The following is a 21,161-nucleotide window of genomic DNA, read 5'->3' on the forward strand; positions in this document are numbered from 1 at the left end:
CTAAGGGATTAGAGGGCTATTAGTAATGGAAACAATGCTTAGGGTTAGTAGGTCGAGTGATCAAAGGTAGATTATTTGGTTGATTAAACTACAATTAAGATTAAGCAAGCTCAATGTAAAACAAGTAATTAAAGGATAGAGAAAATAAGAAAGAGAGGTCTTGCGACTTAGAGATCACCACTAAGCATCATTTTTCTCTACACTCAATTCACAATTAATGAGGGGGGAAAACATATGTTGCAACGATAGTAAGTGTGTGTGGTTATTTTATCAAGCATGGATGACCAATTAAGTATATACTGTCTAAACAACGAATGAATAGCACAATACATCAAACCAAGTCATTAATCCTTCTTTAAGCTCACAATCCAAACACATCACATAATTAGAGAAATATACTACTTGCATTCATAAGTATGGAACATCAAACAACAAGCATGGATTGTCCTCCCATTTAACAACTAAGGTAACTACACTACATCTAAGCTAATGACTTGGAAATTAAACAATTAAACTAAGGGAGAGGCACAATCCATCAAGAAATGAGTATGAACCATCAAATAAACCACAAGAGCATTCTATTAAGCACTATGTCTTGACAATCTCTAGATCTATAGCATCAACACACATAGACATACATTAACAACACAAGAGATAGAGATAAACACATGAACATTTATTCTAGCATACATAGACATATGGATAGAATGAAATAATCAATTGGAAGAATTAAACCATATAAATCATTGAATAAACAAGATCTATGTATATAAATATGTCAAAACATGTATTACAACACAAATCCCCTTAAAAATACATAAATCAAGGTAAAGAAAGCATGCTCTAGCCCCAAGAGGATGTCTAGACACTCATAAATAATGTCCTCCAACCCTCAAAGGCTATCTCCATGGTAGAAGTACTCTCCTTCTTGAGGAAGATGGAAAACCTCTCAAGAATGTGTCTCTAGCTTCCTCTTCTCTTTTCTTCCTCTCTATAAATTGTATCTATCCACTCTAAAAAGTATATCCAAGACTATGTGTAAAAGTGGCTCATAATCCTTGTATAGGTAGCTCAAATGTCACACCTAATGGTCTAGGCTCGTACAGAAGGGCTCCTCTAATGATTGCACAATGAGACAACTTTTAATGAGCTGGAAATATATTTTTTTCGGACTTGAGGAAGTTCGATCGATCGAACTGTGTTGAGATCGGTCGAATATGGTTGAGATCTATCAAACTTTGGCTGGATCGATCCTCCCATGGCGACACCTTTTTGGATAAGGACAGATCTAAGATATTTTGGGGAAAGAGACAAAAGTGGTAGGTTGGGTGGTGCAACAGGATAAGATGGAATCTTTTCGATCGATTTGAGCATTGTTGGATCGATTGAACTTTATGGGATCTTTAGATAAGGACAACAGGGCTTGGATCCATCTTGGAAAGTCTAGATCGATGAACTTTCGATCGATTGAAGTATTCTTGAGATCGATCGAACACGCTGATTTTCACACTTTGCTTCATTCTGCTTCCACTTTATTCCTTTCTTCCATCCAGCTTGAGTTAGCTTCTTTTAAGCTTTTATTTGGCTGAATTAGCTTATTTTGGGGATAAGCACCTAAAAAGGAAAAAACATGAAATTAGTCTAAAACGAGAAAGTAAGATAGATAAAGGTCCTAAAATACCTAAGCTTAAGGGCTTTAAATACGCACTTTTCAATGCTCATCACACCCCCAAACTTAAATATTGCTAGTTCCTAGCAATGAACTACGAAGTAAAGAAATGAAATGAATAACTATACAACTATGAACTAGAAAGTAATAAATGGATAACGTCACTTTCGTAGGGAACACGATTGTATTTAGCATATGCAACAAGCCTTTTAAACCCCTAGGTTACCCCTAGTGGACGAGTGAAGTCTCGTGAGGGTTTCCAGAAATGATACCCACAAACATTAAGCTCATCCTCACAAAAGAGGCACCAATATTGCAAACAAGTATTGGGAGAAAACTACCTCAAGTATGCAATTTTTCAACTCTTTCCAAGCAATCTCCCAAAATTTCAACATCAAGCAAGCAAGTATGGTCCTCCATATATCAAGAAAATGATCATGCAAATCAAAACAACACTAGAATCCTTTTTGAGTGGACCGGCATCAAGTGTGTTGTTATCTAAGCCAACTAAAGAAATGAGCACATCCTTACCCTCAAACTAGCATACAAATCTAGTACTGATCATCAAGACAAAGAGTGAACCTTTTATTAAAGCTTTATTGATCTAGGTGCGCTTATTATTTTTACTCAATTTTTTTTTTTTTTTTTAATCCTAAGGATCAAAGATGGAAGAATGATGCAATGTGTTGATCTATTAAACTTTCTAGCGATCCATGAGGTCGAGCATTAGGTCAATGACTCCCAAACCAGACGACTTTAGGGCACTAGGTGTTCAAACACTCCTAAGGACTTATAAGCTCAAATCAACTAGCCTACAAATCAAAACATCCTCCATCTAATCATTTCCCACTTCTCACCTTTTGAGAGAAGTCCTCACTTTTTTATTTGCTTTTGCAACAACCTTTTTTCTTTTTTTCTGTTTTCTTTTCTTTTTTTTTTTTTTTTTTTTTTTTTTTTTCAAGTTCAATTATTAACCTAGAATTTGGGCCCTCCACCTTTCGGCGCGAGAAATTCAGTGCTTAACTGTAATACCCCTAATTTCAAAAGGATAGTCCTGCTATATTTAATTTATTGTTTTAATTGAATTTTTAATTCTTTATTGACTTATTTGACTTACTTGAATTATTTGTATTATTTGACTTTATTAATTGGGTTTTTATTTTGGCTTTAATTGTTTCATAAATTTGTTTTGTTTTAATTTAATTGGATTGGTGATGGATTTAATTGTTACATTTGATTACTGGTTTAGGTTACTTGCATGTAATTGAGTTAATTTATTTAATTGTCTTACTTATGGATTTAATTGTGTTAGGTTAAAATTAAATTTAATTAGATTAGTTAAATTACATTTAGTTAGTTGGCAACGTGAATATATTTTCATGGGGTTTATAGTTTTCATAGGTAGCCGACATTGTATATCCTAGGTTTGCTTATGGGCCGAATTAAACATGGATTAGGGTTTTGTGAAAACCTATTAATATATGTAATGAGCATCTGCCTAGGGTTTTAAAAACCCTATTCATGGCATACTGGAAACAAGAAACGTAGAGAGAAGTCTGGGACAAAACTGAAGGATTTCTGGAAACACTTAGAGGAAGGACGTTGAGATTTTTGAACCGATCTCTTTGGCCTGTGTTCTTTGCATCCCTAATTCAGTTCCAGGACGAATTTAAGTTAAATTAATTTGGTTGCACAAATATATTGTTTCATAACAGTATCTATTCTTATATATGTTTTCCATTTTGTTTTGGACTGCTTTTGTTAATTCTTGTTCTAATTGTTTTTGGTTGGCAAGTAATGAATTTAGATAACTTTAGAGCATCTTGGGACTTAGTTTTAACCAGTAGAGAGGTTGGTTTGGTGGAACAAAGCAGTCTAATACTGCCGGAGGGGAAGGAGACGACGCGCAGAGGAGGAACAGGTGCACCACAACGCAGAGCAAGGTCCACCTTAAGTGGAGCTGGCTCTAGGATTTAGTGGAGGCGGCTCCACCATTATTTGGAGGCGGCTCCACTTTGTGTGGAGCCGGCTCCTCCAAGGTTTCCAGTTTATTTTTTTATTTTCTTTGTTTTCCCTGCGAATCTAGGCTACTGTATTTGGAATTTTAAAGTTCCAAAAGGTTTTAGGAATGGTTCTAAGGGTATTTTGTAATGAATAAACTCTTGATAAATTCTAAGAAGGCATGGTAACTCATAATATACCATAAGAAGCTAAACAAGGAACAGCCGGAGACTCTTAGGAAGTGATTAGTTTTACGGTGATGCGGATAATTCAAGTTGCTTGTTTTAAAGGTATCAATTGAACTAGGAATTTTATGTGTAAATCCTATGACCGTGGTATTGGATTAAGCATCTCAAATTATATAATGTCAGTTATGCTTAACGGGGAATTAATTGATATTTACAACACTTAAGGAAGTTTGTGTGACGACTTTGTTACAGACAATTCAAGTTGTTTGTTTTTAAGCTTAGCAATTGAATTAAGAAGTTTATGTTTAAATCATGAAACAGTGATATGGGATTAAGCTTGTCGACTAATATAATTTCACTTAATGCTTAATAAGAAACTAGTTGATGTTGACCAAGAATTGTTTATGTCAACTTGTGGGATGTTGTGAAGTATTACAAGGAAGCATGCAATTACTGTTAATATTATTATTATGCTTCTTGTGAGTTACAGGATGGTTATATTTATTTCTCTGTATTTAAAACTTGTTAGGGATACTGGATGTATTAAACAAGCATGCTATTTAAACATTCATGTTATGCTTAGATTGGATATGTTGATATTTACTGTCACTTATATTATCAACTGGATGGATGGATTGTATGCATCGATATGGGACAGTGTCATATTAAGGGCATTAGCTCAAAAATGCTAAGTCTTACCTACTCTGGATTGAGGGATGGATTAACTATAAAGGTTTAGTCCTACCTGTATGTTGTGTCAGATCACTAAATAGTTGAGTGACACTTCTGGTTTGGAACGGAATTTAAATATATTTTTATGGTGCCACGATATGAGCCTGAGTCTAAGAGTCGTTGGCTAGGAAGCGTATATGCATTGGGATGCATAGCTGGCTATGATGGTTAGATGTGTACCCTGCTAGGTCTAGGTAGCCATGCCCACCTCAGGTGCGTTTTGCATGGTGCCTACTAGTCAGGTTGAGACGGGCCTGTAGTCCAGTGAAAGTCCTGTAGTGTGATTATATATATATACATAACTACGGACTATTTAGTTATTGTTGGATTGGTTAGGATGTACATGCGTATCGGGTCTCTACTTGGGTTGTAGTAGTATAGAACTTGCTAGTGAGCCTGACCCACTTATCATTTTTCAGGTATCGGACGATTCCAGTCTTAGGGCTTGTTCGGGCTGAGCAGAGATGATCCTCCATTCTACCGACGACGTAGGACTTCGTTTCAGATATTAGATTTGGATTGTATCTTCAGTTCTTTATTTTCGTTTAGTTTGGGATTTTTATTATGGGTCCACTAGAGATGGATTCCCGAGTTGTACCCTTGGAGGTTTTGAAGTTGGATTATTCAATCTTTTATATTGAGGATTTTATTTTTAGTTTTTTTCAGCTTAAACTTTAATTCTTAAATTCATTTTGTCATCTGTGTTCTTATTACATATTAATTGTTTGATATTTTCCTCGGGTTTGGGCTTGGGCCTGATCAACCCATGTCTCGGATCCGAGGGGTATCACATTAACAAGGCTAGAATCCCGGCTACTCAATGAAAAAGGTTTGTTATCCACTTTTATCAAAAATGAAAACTTTCAATGCACTACTAGCCCAATTGGGATATAACCAATTCAATAATCAATAAAGCATGTACCCTACAAATGAATACTAGTGTGCGCCTATGCTGGTGTAGAATCTAGAGTGAATCTCAAAATAATCACAAAATCAGGATGATGTGGACCAAAAGTGCAAGTAAGATATCAATCTTTCAAAAAATTTACTTCTAAATGGCATCTACAAAGCATACAAGGAGTATTGGACTCTCAAGTCAAACAATTTTTAAATTTTAAGCAATACAATCCTAAAAAGATCAAAGTCATAGCTAGTTATAGACCAATCATAGACAATCCCTCAAATACATAAGTCATGCATAAAAATTTAAATTGAAAGCAAATACTGCAATTAACACCATTACCCCAAATTTAAATGGCATAATGTCCTCAATGTGCAAAGAGAACAAAGGAAAGAGTATACCAGTGTAGCTATAGCAAAGAATGGCCGGGACACAAGTATCTAAAGTGGGTGGTATAACCCCCCCAAACTTGGGATTAACTGTGGTTCTGAAAAGATGGCATTGGATAAAAGCTCATTAGATAACAAAGGGGAATAAGAACAGTGCACAGTGGATATACAAGTGTAAATAGGACAAGAATTGAAGTAAACAGAGAGAATAAAGGGTAGTCCTGAAAATTTGGGCAGCACTCTCTCTTACTGAAGTCACTGGGATGCACCTGATGGAGTCAATCAAATACAGATATATCAATAGAAAGATATGACATCCAAACTATAGCATGTATAGAAAAATAAAAATAATGTACATCGCAATGTCTGGCCAACAGATTGGCCGTAAAAATAATATAACAGTATCAAAATAGCAGGAATGTATCACAGATATATAACATGATAAAAGAGAAAAATAGAGATCAGGAAGATGAAGTAGGGTGAGTGGGGCATGATCCCTTGATATCTCTGGATATGCCCTACAGCGCAGCTAAAATATCGGAGCGGAGAGATGCCATATCTGACCGAAGAGAGACAACTGCGTCCTCCAAGGCCTGGATACGCTCTCCAAAGCCAGGTGTCTGAACTAGAGCCTCAAGTATGACTGGATCAGGAAACTGTGGTACATCCTGAGCCTGCTCCAAATAATAAACGGGCGACCTTGCTGGAAAGTGATGCTGTAGATCCTCTGTAGGATACTGCTCCAAGTCTCTATCCATATGTATGGCAGACAAATCAACTGCTAGATCGTTCGTTGCTGCTGGTGCGTCTGCCTCTGCTGCTGCTGTTGCTGCCATCTCCTCATCCTCTGCCTCATCTGCTGCTATCACTGTTTCCTCCACAAGACTTTTGATAAAAGCATTATACCTCTTATTCCAGTCCTTCTTGCCAAAATGGCAAGCTCCTGTCTCTGGGCGCTCATCGGGACAGAATGGATAACGCCGATCTCAAATGATCTGAGTGATAAGATGGCCAAATGGAAGATACTTAGCCCGCTTGGGCTTGGCCTTACTGATGTAGTCTGCGTAGAGCTTCATCATCACGGTCTAGTATAAGGCTAGAATAGAAACCCAGCACCCTGTGTAGAAAGCATACAGGGCAGTCAATTAATCGTCGCACCTCTGGATCTTGTGGCCGGCCATGAACACGTTTCGGTACAGGACCGAATCAAAGAACCACATGTCATCGGGCAGATAGGTTCGAGTAGCAAATGTGTCACCTTCACTGTAGTGGCCTGTAAGTGCCTCAGCTATAAATGCATAAGAAGGCCTCCTCTCCAGGATGGGATAATTAAGCTCAAGCTCAAAAGGGCAGGCATGCGGGCAATGGCAGGATCTGGCCAAAGTCTCCACCAGATTACTCGGGGCAGGTCAGAGGTTCTGGAAGAACATTCGAACAGGCCTAGGGTAAACTGGGTATGTGACAGGGACTAGAATGGCTGAAATGCCCCTCCGGTCTATGTCTTCATAGGCTGCCCGGGTCAGAATGTACCGAGAGAATAAAGAGATGTCAAAAACTGACTCATACGCCACTTTAAGATGTGAATATCTCGGTAGAAGTCTGTCTAAGGCCTGGCCTAGCTGTGCATGAGGCGGAGATGAAGAAGGTGATGGTGTATGCTCAGCCTCATCATGGGATAATGAAGATGCAGAGGCTGAAGACTGGAGTTTAAAATCAGCTGATAGGGACTGAGCTGGATCGGCCTCGGTATAATCCTCAAACTGCTCAGGCTGCTCAGGATCCAGGACCTGAGATGGTCCTGCCTAATGCTCAGGCTACTCCCGAACATGAGAGGGCTCACCTGGCCCCTCTAATCTGGGCCTGACTCAGCGATGATAATGTCTATGGGCAACAATCTTGACCCAAGCCATGGTCTACAAAACAGAAAGAAAAACACTTGCAATATAAGTTAGTATTGGCATAAAGAAGTGAAGCATAGTATATAGAAACATGTATGTCAAATAAGATAGACAACACAAGACATGAATCTATGTAAGTGATGATGGGGCTAAAAAAACAATGACAATAAGTGAAGCATGCTAAACAATATAAGTATGGAATACATCAAGTGTGGAAAACACAGGCATTGGACATGTGTGAGATAGCATGGAATCACAAAAGAGAGTGTGTGAAGTATGGGATTCAAATCTGTGAAGTTCAATCGATCACAAAAATGTGAGATCGATCTCTGTGAGATCGATCTGAGATAAGATCGATCGAAGAAAACTTCGATCGATCGAACTGCTAGGGGCAATTCAAAAAGTCACAGATCTGTGATGTGGAGGGTACGGGGGCACCCAAGCAAGCTTGTGGGGCCCTCTCACACATCAGCAACACAATATAGGTCACTTGTTTGGCCCGTGACCCCCAAAAATCGATTCAAAAAATAAAGTATATACAAAACTATATATATATATATATACACGTATATATACACATGCCCAAAACGTCAAGAATGGAAGGAATCAAACATGGAAACCCTAGATCTAACATGTAAAGTTTAGATTCATGAGGATTGAAGGTCGAAACTTAAAAAGAAAATGTAAAACTTACCAAATTCAAGAGAGAAGTGGAGATTGAAGGGATATAATGAAATCTGAGATAAGGGAAAGAGATTCGAGGCTCGGGATGGTCGTCGGAGGGCTTACTGGAGATGGGAGAGGTGTGGTTTGCAGCGGCGAGGGATAAGAGGGTCTTTAGATCGATCTTTGAATCGATCTAATGACCCTAGGGTTTTGTTTTTTAAAAAACATTTCCCGACAAGTTCGATCGATCAAGGAAAATTTCCGATCGATCGAACATAGATCAATCTTAAAAATATTGAGATCGATCTCTGTTCACTAAACGACAAAATATATATATATATATATATATATATATATATATATATATATATATATATATTGAATATATTTGTAAATAAAGAAAATCTATATATTTTTGGATTTTAAAAATTTTAAAATGAAAATAAAAATAGAAAATAAAATAAAAATCTTTTTGAGGTTTTTGAAAATAAAATAAAATACAATAAAATTAAAATAAAAATGCAGTCAAAGTCAAGGTCAATAAAGGGTGCAGATCGATCAAGCTGAGATTGATCGAGAAGATGGTTTGATCGATCGAACAGGTAAAAACCTACAGAGAAGCTTGAACGATCCATAGAGAGGCCTTTTTCATGGATCTCAATAATTTTTCTAAGTGTGGAGTCAAGATCAATCCAACAAAAAGTTGGATCGATCTAGGAACTTTCAGATCCATCCAAAGAAATTCTCAAACGATACACAGAGGGCTAATTTATGCAGGAAATTTCATATCGATGGAACAGAGTAATGATTGGATGCAGGAATGGGTGTTCGATCGATCAAACCTCTTTTGAGATCGATCGAACAGGGACAAAATGCCTATTTTCATAATGAAAGTGCATGCATACTCAATCAAAATTCCTAGCCATGTGTATGAATTCCAAAACATATCTAGACAACGCAAGAAATGAAAGATAAAATAGAAATGAGGGAGGAATATAGCAGTGTCTAACTCTTATAAGAGATAACCACATACTACAACTCCATTAGCAGCGTAATATAGAACTGACACAACACGTCAAAATAAACTCGACTAACAATAATGTCCACGATCGAACTTGCTTGATCCACGACTCTTAATCCATATGGAATTAAAATTCTAAACAATGGCAGTACTGTCTACCAACCATCCACCTCCTGATGAATCCTACTTCCCTGTTGAGATAGGGAGTGGCTAAAACCTCCAATGATATCCAAGTATCAACTTTCCACCTTGTTATCAGGTGACACTTGGAGAGAGTGATTTACTTGTCCCTATCCGTACCAACTCACCAAAATGAACCTAGCATGTCGTGTTGTAACTCCTATCCATTTGACTGTATCGTAAAAGTTATGAATTTTACATCTTAATCACTCCGACCTTCCTAGAAGCAGAAAGACAACTACCAATCCTCCTTCAGTACCTTAAACTCATCTGAGTAAGGTACTACCTCCTGTGGGGTCAACTCAAATATTCTAAGTTGACCACTTCCATTTCCCTGGTAACAGCAGGTGTTATAATTTCCACATGTTAAACCGTAACGGATTGCGCAATAACCACCGAAGGTTCAATTACCCTATCGGTTGATAAGATCATCCTCTTCCCTATTACTTTCACCAGACGAAGCTTAATGCAAAGTGTGAATCACCATATCTATCCATCTAAGCCGTCTCGTGATCCGTGCTATTCGTAGGAACTGATATCTTACTAATTCCCAAAATAGACAAAATGAAGCTGATTTAATTTTATCAGTCAACAATATCCCAACCAGAATCCTGACCCTTGTGTAGAATCAGTAATCTTTCATCTAGATCCGTGGAAACTACTCTGTCAGTCCCGCTCTAGCATGAGAAGTGGCCGCAAGGATCTAATGATCTCTGACGGTCCATCTAGATTATTTACCAGATATCAGACTTTGAGATAAATCACCATGTCCCTCCTCCTACCTGTCTTCCAAACATCTGCGTCCTTTTGTGATGCATCACATTTCCTCCAAGGCCCCTAAAGAACTAAGAGTTGTGAACCTTAGTCCGTACATCCTCCTTCCAGTTTGTCTAACGAAAGTATTGGTAGTCTGGTAACATCAGCTTCCATAATTAGATGTTCGGTCTCATCTTCCAAGTCTTTGACATCTTATTTTTCTAACATAAATAAGTGTCTATTAGACATCCTGTTTAACTGCAAATGCATATGAAATCCTTGCATCCTCCAAATAGTCAACAATTTCTGAGCAACAACTATTTGTTGCGAATTGTGACTTAAAAAAAAAAATTTTCCTATTATTTGTACAAATGAAGTGACTTGCTTTCTCCTTAATATACAACTCCGGCAACTCCTCCTAACGACACGCCCTCATGAATCAAATTCTTGATTAAGGATAAACTGATGAATAATTAATCCGTATACTTTCCTCGGTCGGTGGCGTTCCAATAAGTACCTAAACCATTTCAAGATCCTCCTGCTGACTTGGGAATACCTTTTTAAAATTCCTAAGAAGCTATCCAGCAAAGTTAGTTCCTCTGATAAATCAGTGTGGCTTTAAAGTATATCAAATGAATTTAGATTATTTGATTCATACCGCGGGGTTAATTATCCCATCCTGAACACATACTATAACCATGCATGTCTAGGTTCCTTAGGTTGGCTAAAGTTAGGTATACTTACCAAATCCTATTACCACATGCCCCAAAAATCCTAGCGTAATGAACGTTATTCCTCCAAAATGGTAGTTGACTGATCACTCACTTGTGTCCCCAACTAAACCGTATTCCTAAACCTAAATACTTAACAAAAAGGAAACACATAAAGTACACATAATAAAACACTATAGAACCCTACGTAAAACATCGTACCTCCTAGCAAAGAAAATCTCTTTTAGAAATCAACTTTACCTGATTGGTTCACAATCTCCTTTCTACAATTTCGGAGGTAATCATCCAACCTCAAAACATAGCTCAAAACAAACTCCATTTGCCTCAGCAAATGCCAAAGGCTTAACCTTCATCCTCCTTATACACGGAATGCAAACCGTCTAATGTAGCTGTATAAAGCAACTTAGACCGTGAAAACCTAATCCCCATACTCCCCGAAACGTGCTATATAATATTTGCTTCGTTCTGAGAAGAACTCCATCCGATTCCTGAACCCCTAAAAAGTTCTCTTTATCTACCTCATTTAAAGGTAATACACAAGGTTAACCATCCATTTCAACTCTACGAGTATCGTTCACTATGCTAATAGCGAACAAGATCACTTTCGCGTGATCCTTGATTTTCAACATTCAACACCCTCTTTCTTGGATATGTTGAAATCTCCTCCACTAGAATCCTCTTTCGACTCCTATCCCTCGGTTGTCTCCTTTACGAGAACAACTGAAATCGTGTTGGTCCCGTTATGCGGTGACCTAAAATGCACTCTTATATCCCTCCTTGGCTTATATTTGTAAAAGTAGCTCCAACAGAAACTAAACCTTCAATCCCAAGTTCTACTTTTGATAAAGAACTCGATAACGTACTCCCCTACTTCTTCGGTTTGATTCGTTGTCGCCACGGACCCCATCCTCTTTCTAGTATCAACCATTCCATAATTATAGAATATAATTGACATCAGCTGCTCCTCCTAACGAACTGTAAAAGAGTACAACGAATCCTAATATGGCTCTAAGTTTTTTTTTAAGAGATGCAACGCGGAAGACTTCTAACGAAAGACGCTCCTAAGGACACTAGAACCTGGAGTGCTTTGATACCAACTATGATACTCCTCAATTCTAGAGCCACGGGTGATCAAGTCCGAGCACAAATCTGAGGGATACCAAACAATCAATATGTAAACAAGCAAGAATAAAACTGAATTAAGATTAAAATAATAATAAACAAAAAGAAAACTAAAATGAAAATCCTCAAACCTTAAATAATAAATTAATATAATTTAAATCCGTACAACTCGGGAATCCACCTAGTGGACCCCTAATTCCAAATCTTTAAATAAATTTACAGAATTGAAATCCAAAACCAAAATAGAAAGGAAATCCTATGTAACCGGAAGAGTGAGTGTCTGTGTCTGTATCTGTATCAACACGATCAAACTCTAAGCCTGGTACTGGTGAATACCTGAAAAATAAGAGTGGGTCAGGCCCACATGCAAGTTCCAATCTACTACAATCCGTACATAAACCCGATATGCAGATACATCCTAGATAGCTCGGCAATATCTACAATAGTCCATATATATATAAATATATATATACACACACTATAGGATGCTCACTAGCCTATAACATAGTTCAGCCTGGGTAGAAGGTGACATATAAAATATGCTTTTCAACGGCCAAGTACCTAGACCTACCAGGGAACATTAGCTATATCTAGCTACTCAACCTTTGCAATATACACACCCTAACCCTGATCAAGAGACTCAAGCTCGTATCACGGTACCATAAGTATATATATAAATTTCTTCCTAGTGCAGAAAGATAGAAACAAATATCCATTAGGTCGTTCAACTGTTTTAGTTGACAGGACATGCATCCATGTAGGATTTAACTGTTTTAGTTAATCCATTCCTTATGTATGAAGGGGTAGGACTTAGCTTTTTGATCTAATCCATCCCTGATATGTCACCGTCCCATACCGGTACATATAATGCAAATGATCCTTGAATGATGCAACATTTTATGCAGTTCATCAAATCATATCCACGTAATCCAAATAGTTGATATACAGAATTTAAACAGTTCATCAACTTGAAAATTCAGAATCTATCCACGTAATTAACGAGACAAAGTTTAAAAGTTCATCAAGTTAAGATCCAGTATCCATCTATGTCATTGACAATTTTATTCCTTTAATTAAATTTCAACTAACCCATAGTATAGTCCAGCAGTTGACAATATTAACAATAGTAAGAGTCAATTATAAAGCTGAGAATGACAAACTATAACTCAGAAAATCCACAGTACTAACCAATAGTTGCTGAAACATGTAGAACAATTTAACCATTAAAATAACAATCTCCATTTAATTAATGAAACCTAATTTATTAGTTCCTTAATTAAAATCCAACCTATGCACAAATAAGGTCCAATAGATACATAACCTATTCTGTATCTAACATAGATTTCAAAACCATCCTCCAGTCATCTAAGTTGCTAAATTAAATTTACACAACTAGATACCTTACAATTACCAACAAAGTGCGTCATTATTTAAAACTCCCAGACTGTGAAAACCCTTAGCATATTAGAATAAATTATGCATTGTGGGTCCTAATATAGCATAATATCATGTTTAGATTCCATGCAACAGTCCGTTAAATTTTTAAAATAAAACTTAGCGCACTAGTCCTTCCTATCCGTTAGCAGCGTACAAAGTCGCTTATTTTTACACTGTTTATTCCATTTGCCCTTGGACCAAATTATAAACTTAGATGGTTTAACATCCCTTGAAATTACTTTTAGAATTTTCATTCCAGTCCCTGAAACCATTTAAAATCCCAAACATGGCCCAAAAGTGCCCAGACAAATTCCAGAACGCACCCAAACAAGACCCAACCAAAGGAGCCTGCTCTAAAAACCAAGAGCAGGCTCTTTTTACCTTAGAGCAGGCTCCCTAACCTCTTGGAGCCAGCTCTATGAAGGGGGAGCCAGCTCCCACAATCTAGAGCCTTCTTTTCTCCTATTTTGAGCCTTCTCTACTCCTTTGTTCGTCTTCTTCTTCCACGACGAACTTCAACCGTCTGTTCTCAGTTTTTTTTCCTAAAGTTTTCAAAGTTCAAACAAGGTCTAAATATCCCTAAAAATTCTTTGAATTCCATTACAAATTGATTTACAGAGGTTTAAATCCGAATCGAAGCAGTCTATACAAAAAAGCAAACACAATTATACACAAAACGTAGAACAGATTTCAAATTAATTCATTATGTATAAACACTTGTTTTAAAGTTTTATTACATCCCTGGAGTCTATTTAGAATGCACAGAACACAAGTTTATAGGAAAGGAATAAACTGAACCTTGCCTTACGATTTCGGTTTGAAACCTTAAGCGTCGTTTCTAAGTTTCAAAATTCTCCAAGTCTGTTTCCCCTCTGCTCTGCTCGCAGTTCCCTTCCTTTATTGCTTCTTGGTTCCATCCAGAAGCAACCCCTCTGTTCTTCCTCTAGTCTTCCTCCTTTAGCCTCACAGAAAAACACCCGAGACTCTCTCTATTTCTCTCAAGACCAGTCTAGAGCCTCTATTTTCCTTCTCACAAATATTACGTGAATAGGATTGTTCCCAACCCTAGTAGACTTAAAAGAAAATATATATGGACGTCCCAAACCCTAATCTACGTAACTCTATATCTACCGGGTTTAATTTGAAACCTAATATAAGTCTGCGTCCATACTATATAAAAACCCTAATCCTATATCATATACAAGACCAAATAAAATAATTAATTTAGACAACTAAACAATTAAAATTAAACAATTACTTTAAAATAAACACAATTAAAATTAAACAATTACTTTAAAATAAATAAACAAGTAATTTAGAATCAAGAATAAATACACAATTAATTTAAAATAAAGAAACAATTAAACAATTACTCAAATGAGCACATAAATCACATAATGAAATAATAATGCAATAAAATCAAATTTAAATTCCCATTGTATCCTTTTGAAAACTAGGGGTATTACAATTCATATGTTTTGCATTCAATTACATGCTTTCGAGTTCTCAATACAGAACCAAACCATTCAATTGAAGATATAGAAAAAGGCTTTTTTTTATATAGATTTGTGTATTTGAAATTGTAATATTCCTGAATTTTGTCATTTTTCAATTTCTGAAATTTTCTAATTTTATGAGGGCATTTTCGTCTTTTCTCATTTTGCGTACCGGACACAGTGGGTGTGTCGAGTGTGTCCGAGAGTTGATTGGGGCATTTCATTAAGTTCAGGACTTTTTGAAATGCAATGGTTGTCATTTCGGCATTTTTCCGTTCTTCGAGCCAGAAGGTCCCGAGTAGGGCCCATTACCGAAATTATTGCGTACGGGGGTTGCGTCTCGGGTCCACTACATTTCATTCATAATTAATTTGTGCTTATTTACATTATTGTTGTGCCTTATAATAGTGTGGTTGTGGTTTTATATATATATATATATAGAGAGAGAGAGAGAAAAAAAAAAAAAAAATGGGATATTTTAGTGTTGTGAGGCCACCCCCACCCATTTGTTTTAAAAGGCCAAAAGGCCATTTTTGGGCCTCAAATTCTCTCTCTAATCTCACGCCTCTCTCTTTCCTTCTCCTCTTTCATTTTCTTTTTTCTTTCTTTTCCAATTCAAGGCTTGATCTGGCCTTGTCCGTCAAGAATTTGCTAGTACCGCTTTGGGCAAAATTATAGAGCTCGTCAAAGCTGTTGTTTTGATTGGAGCCAATCTCCGTTTGGTCACCTTTGGGAAATTCAAAATTCTAGGGTTTGGGGTGGAATTTTGGGGCTTTTTTTTATATTGAGGTAGGGGTCTCTAATCCATAAGTTCTTATGCTTTTGTGACTTCATTTTCCTTTATTTGTGTCAAGCGTGCTCATTTTGGGTCAATTATCTTTAAAATGATGTAAATGATGTGTATAGAATGTGTAAATATGTAATAGTTGATGTGTTATGAATAAGCATGCTTACATGAGATTAAATTTTTGTTTTATATGCTTACTATGTTGAATCAATGATGATTGAAAAACATGAGTTCTATGTTTTAACAATTTGTCTTAAGTAGCATGTATGGAAATGTCATGGTTACATTGATGATTAGAAGCATGAAACACTCATGCAATCATTGGGGAAGAAAAATGGGGAAATATGTTTTAAAACAAATGGCATTGTTTGGGGGAAAGTGTTTTCTAAAAATTTTTACGAAAACTGGACTCCTATGAAGTGTCTAGTGGTCCGTGGTATCAGTGTAGTTTAGAGGGGAGTATAGTTGAGCTAACTAGGCCGGATGCGACGCCTTGGAGGTGCCTTGTGGTCGTGGAGTTAGCCAATTCTCCTTTCATGACGCTTTGGAGGTGCCTTGGGTCGGATTACACTAATGGTTTAGGTGATAAAATGGAAATGTTTCGGATATGGGTAGCGATATTTGTATGACATTGCATTTCATTAGCATATGCGGTGTGTATGTGTTTGGATGATATTTGTTATATACTTGTTGTTGTGGTTGCTGACCTGTACCCCCTATGGCATGATCCCGTTCCTTTTTGCCATTTCCTTACGTGGATTCACGGGGTTATAAGAAGTGTGTCTTAGACACTTCTTACTGAGCGTTTAGCTCACCTCTTTATTATTTAACATTTTTCAGGGCTCGGGAAAGAAGTGGCGGATGACGGTCCACCACAAATTTAATTTGAGGATTTGAAGTTCATTTTGCTATCTTTTTGTGTACTTGCACCCATTCTTTTGTAAAACCTTATTTTGAGAATGTATCCGTTTTGTATAGCATGACCATGTACTGTAAATGTAACATTTGATGGTAGTTTGATGTAAATTCAGAACCATGTCAGAATAAATAGGAAATGACTGTATATGTTGTAAATAATTATGGATGCTTTTAGCTGTATAACATTATGCATTGTTAACGTGAATTCGGGATTAAATTGACTATTAGGTTTGGCCTACAAAGAGCCTAGAATTTTTGGACTATCAGACTGCACATAGCAGCATGCCAGGGCTCATTAGCTGGCTGACAAGGCATGTCATCCGACTAACAAGCCATTTCGTAGTATTCCAAAGAGCAGAGTGATGGAAAACTTTGTTTCGGCTGACCGAACTTCACCATCGGTCAACCTAAATTCTATCATCAGTCGGCCGAAACCCCACCATCAGCCGGCCGACAGTTTATTTTGGAAAGTTCCGAGAGCATGCATATTGGAAAATCGTTTCAGCCGGCCGACCCTGTAGATCAGCTGGCTGAACCTCTCTTTAAGCCGGCCAAACCTCACTTTTAGTCGACCGGTGAACCCTTTTTAGCAAAGTCCCGAGAGATTGCAAATTTGAGATTGTTTCGACCAAATGACCATCTCAGTCAGCCGGCAGATCATACATTTTCAACCGGCCAATGAAGGGCCATCAGCCAACTAATTTTTCCATTGACCCAACTGACTTTTCCATTGACTCGGCTGACCCTGCCTCTTTGATCTGTACGTTGACTCTCTCATTTCAAACTGTATTTGGAGTTCCTTGATTATTGGGACGAACTGAGTGTTACCTATGAGCATGGAAAAGGACGATTGTACCCCTAGTTGAACCGGGTCGGGTAAGGACCCGATTAACGATTCGGACTCATGAGTTCGGGTCATTACAGAAATTGAGGTAGTGAAAGGGTTCAAGGGTTTGAAGGTAAACAAGATTTTGATTTGAAATCAGAGTGTTTTACAATAGTATTATAAGTTTTAAATTTAACAATTAACTTATAAGGGTAGTTTTGTCATTTAGGGAAAACTTGATGGGTTTTGTTAGTTTAGGGGAGTGTTTAATTTTAGTGGGGGTTTTTTGAACAAAAATGATAATACAGGGGGTTATGTGATTTTTCCCCTAAGATTTATTTTTGTTGATGTGTAGTTGCACTTATAACTATGAATTTTATTTTATTTTTATGTTTTTCATTAATTAATACATATATAGTTATTGTTTTAAATTCTGTTCATGAATAAATTAATAACTCTTTGACAAATTTAGGGTAAAGTGCCAAAAATCCCCTTCAACTATTGGCCATTTATCAGAAAACCCTTATGATCTAATAATTTGGCAAATAACCCCCTGAACTAACATGTTTGTTGCAATTTACCCCAATCCGGTGATTAGCCGGTTGAATTTGACCATGAAGAAGCACATGACGGTCACATGACAACCCAAAAATTTTTAAATGACCATACAACCCTTTATGAAGTCAAAAGACCACAATGCGCCCCTCCTCCTCCTTCCTCATTCACGCCGCAATGGAGGGGTCGGCTGTGAAGAGGTCGGTCGGTGAGGGCTCGGCCGACTGAGTAGAGAATTGAAGTGGAAAAAAAGGCGGTGGGGAAAGGACGGTAGTGAAGCTGTGGCAGGCACTGTCGGTAGAGAGGGTCAAATTGCGAAATCTGGATAAACAAAGTTGGGATTTTCTTGACAAAAAATTGGATATATTTTCCTTTTTTGCCGGTCGATTTGTGGGTAAACAGGGATTTGGGGTACGAATCGAGGGATTGGAACGAAGACTTGGAAACTTTGTTCATCAGAGTTTGGAAACTCCGATTTCGCAGGGCGATTCAGTTCATCGAAGTTTGCTGCGTCGCCGGCAGAACAGCTTGTGGGTTTGGTTTGGTATAGTTTTGTTCACCGAAAGTTGCAGAGGTGAAACTTTATTGCTATTTGTTGTTGGCTGAAAGTTGCAGAGTTTAGTTCATCGGAGTTTGCTACGTCGTCGCCGGCAAGCCTGTAATCAAAGACCGAACAACCTCGACATGTCTTAGTTACGATGAACAGAAGTGCCGGTGACAGAGCTATAGTAGCAAAACAACCCAGCAAGAGTGCAATTTCAGCGAAACCCAGAACAACGAGACTGAGACCCAGTCTCGTTGACACTTCCCTGAAGAAAAAATATTGTGTCAAATCCTCTTATTCATTAATCATTTGTTTGGCTCCTCTGTTTTGTTAGAATTTGTTGATTCACGGTACATCACAAAAAATTATTGTTGGGTTTTCTATTGTGGATTGAGAATGAGCTTCACGATTGGGGATTGTTTTTTTCAAACCTACTATGACTATATGTTTGTCTATTTTATTTCTCTCTCTCTCTCTCTCTAAGAATCTATATCAAATATTCATCTCTTTTTAAATCTAAATCAGAGATTTAATACCCAAATATCCAAATAACTGCACAGCGGCGGAGGCGGTATGGACCGGCAGTGAAGTGGCGGCAGCAGCGGTGGGGAAGACAGCAGTGAGCTCGGCGGGCTGGTTCGGCGGTGGCTCGGCAGTGGATGACTCGGCGGCGCTCAAATGAAGCGACGACTGCGGGGACAAGCTTAGATGGTGGAGAGGACCGGCGAGCAAGGTGGGCTGAACGGCGATGGGCTGGTTGCGACTTCAGCTGTGAGCTTGTGGATGAAGAGACGGCAGTGCGGACGAGCTTAGATAGTGGGCTGAATGGTGATGGGCTGGTTCGGCCATGGTTGACTCACGGCTTTTTCAATTTTTTTTTCAGAATTTATTTTTTTAGTTCTACTTTTTTGCGGATAAAATAATATCAAAAAATTGGTGGTTGCTAAAATTTTCTGAAACTATGTGGTTTTATATAAGGGTAAAATTGTCTTTTATTATTTCCGTTATAACTAATTGGCCGGAGATGTCACGTAGAGGGTTAATTGCACTAAATTTAATAATTTAAGGGGGTAAATTATAGTTCAGGAGGTTAATTGCACATGACCAGTAATTGAAAGGAATTTTTTGCACTTTACCCAAATTTATGATCTATTTATCATACTTGATTCATAGAACTGTAAATACAATATATATAAAAACACTAACTGCCCAACATTGGTTTACCTGAATTCATGGCTGGTGACCCACCGAAAAAGTAACAAATACAAAGTCGGATGCCATACTCTAATATTCATGTGTCAACCTATAATATAATATTAAAGGATAAACGACTAAGCTTTTAAAAAGATGGATTAATTGCAAAGCCTTCAACTTCCATTTTGAAAGTTGGGAATTCAAATCTCTTAAAACTACATGGAGCAAAGCATATGGAATAGGAGGATTGTATGTCTCCGGTATTAAGTTGCGGGATGTGCTGTTGCAAAAATCAGCATAATTTGAGGTGGAGGCCCTCTATGACATGTAGGGGCGGAGTCAGAAAAGGGAACACCGTGTAAAAAAAAATAATTTAAATATCAATAAACATTACAATTAATATAAATTCTTCAAATCAAGAGACAGAAGAAAAATTAGATACTCCAAAAAGTAACTGGAGATGATTTTTTTTCAAACTTTGAAAGGAAAAAAAATTGAACTTTGATTCAAAAAAAAAAATTTGAATATTTTGTTAAGAAAATTAAACGAATTTAAAAAGTAACAAAGAGAAAAAATACAAAATTTAAGAAATAATTTTAAAAAATAAAAATTTCAAAAAGAATATTATATGAATTTTTTTATATATATATATAAAAATACATAAATTTAATATATATATTATAATAAAGGAGTCGGGCCATAGGCATATATATCCCGTGAACATACACCGGTTCGGCCCCTTGTGACAGGAAAAAGAAAGTGATATTATATATATTATCTCTCAATGAATTATATATATTTGTACGCATTAATGAAAGGTGGATCTATGGTTGAGCAAGTTAACTGTATACTTGACTTGGTCAAACTATATTTTGGTGGTTTAGATGATAAAGGAACATATATCTCCCAATTCTCACTAATGGGGTCAACTGTCAAGTGATTTGAGGGAATGTGGTTAAAATGTTTATTTGACTTCAATTAGTTAGAGCCCATTCGGAAGTTTGGAATTATTTTTCTACGAGATGGCTTTTGGAGTTATAAAAACTGCTGTATAAGTAGATGTTGGATATTTTAGGTAATTTTTTATTATTATTATTATTTATTTTTTTAAATTAAGAAGGATTAGAAATTAGATTAATGAATGCAAAGA

This window comes from Cornus florida, unplaced genomic scaffold (assembly GCF_030987335.1).
Source record: "Cornus florida cultivar Cherokee Brave unplaced genomic scaffold, ASM3098733v1 CherokeeBrave_3.0.0_Hap2_Chr11, whole genome shotgun sequence".
NCBI classification, from domain to species: Eukaryota; Viridiplantae; Streptophyta; class Magnoliopsida; order Cornales; family Cornaceae; genus Cornus; species Cornus florida.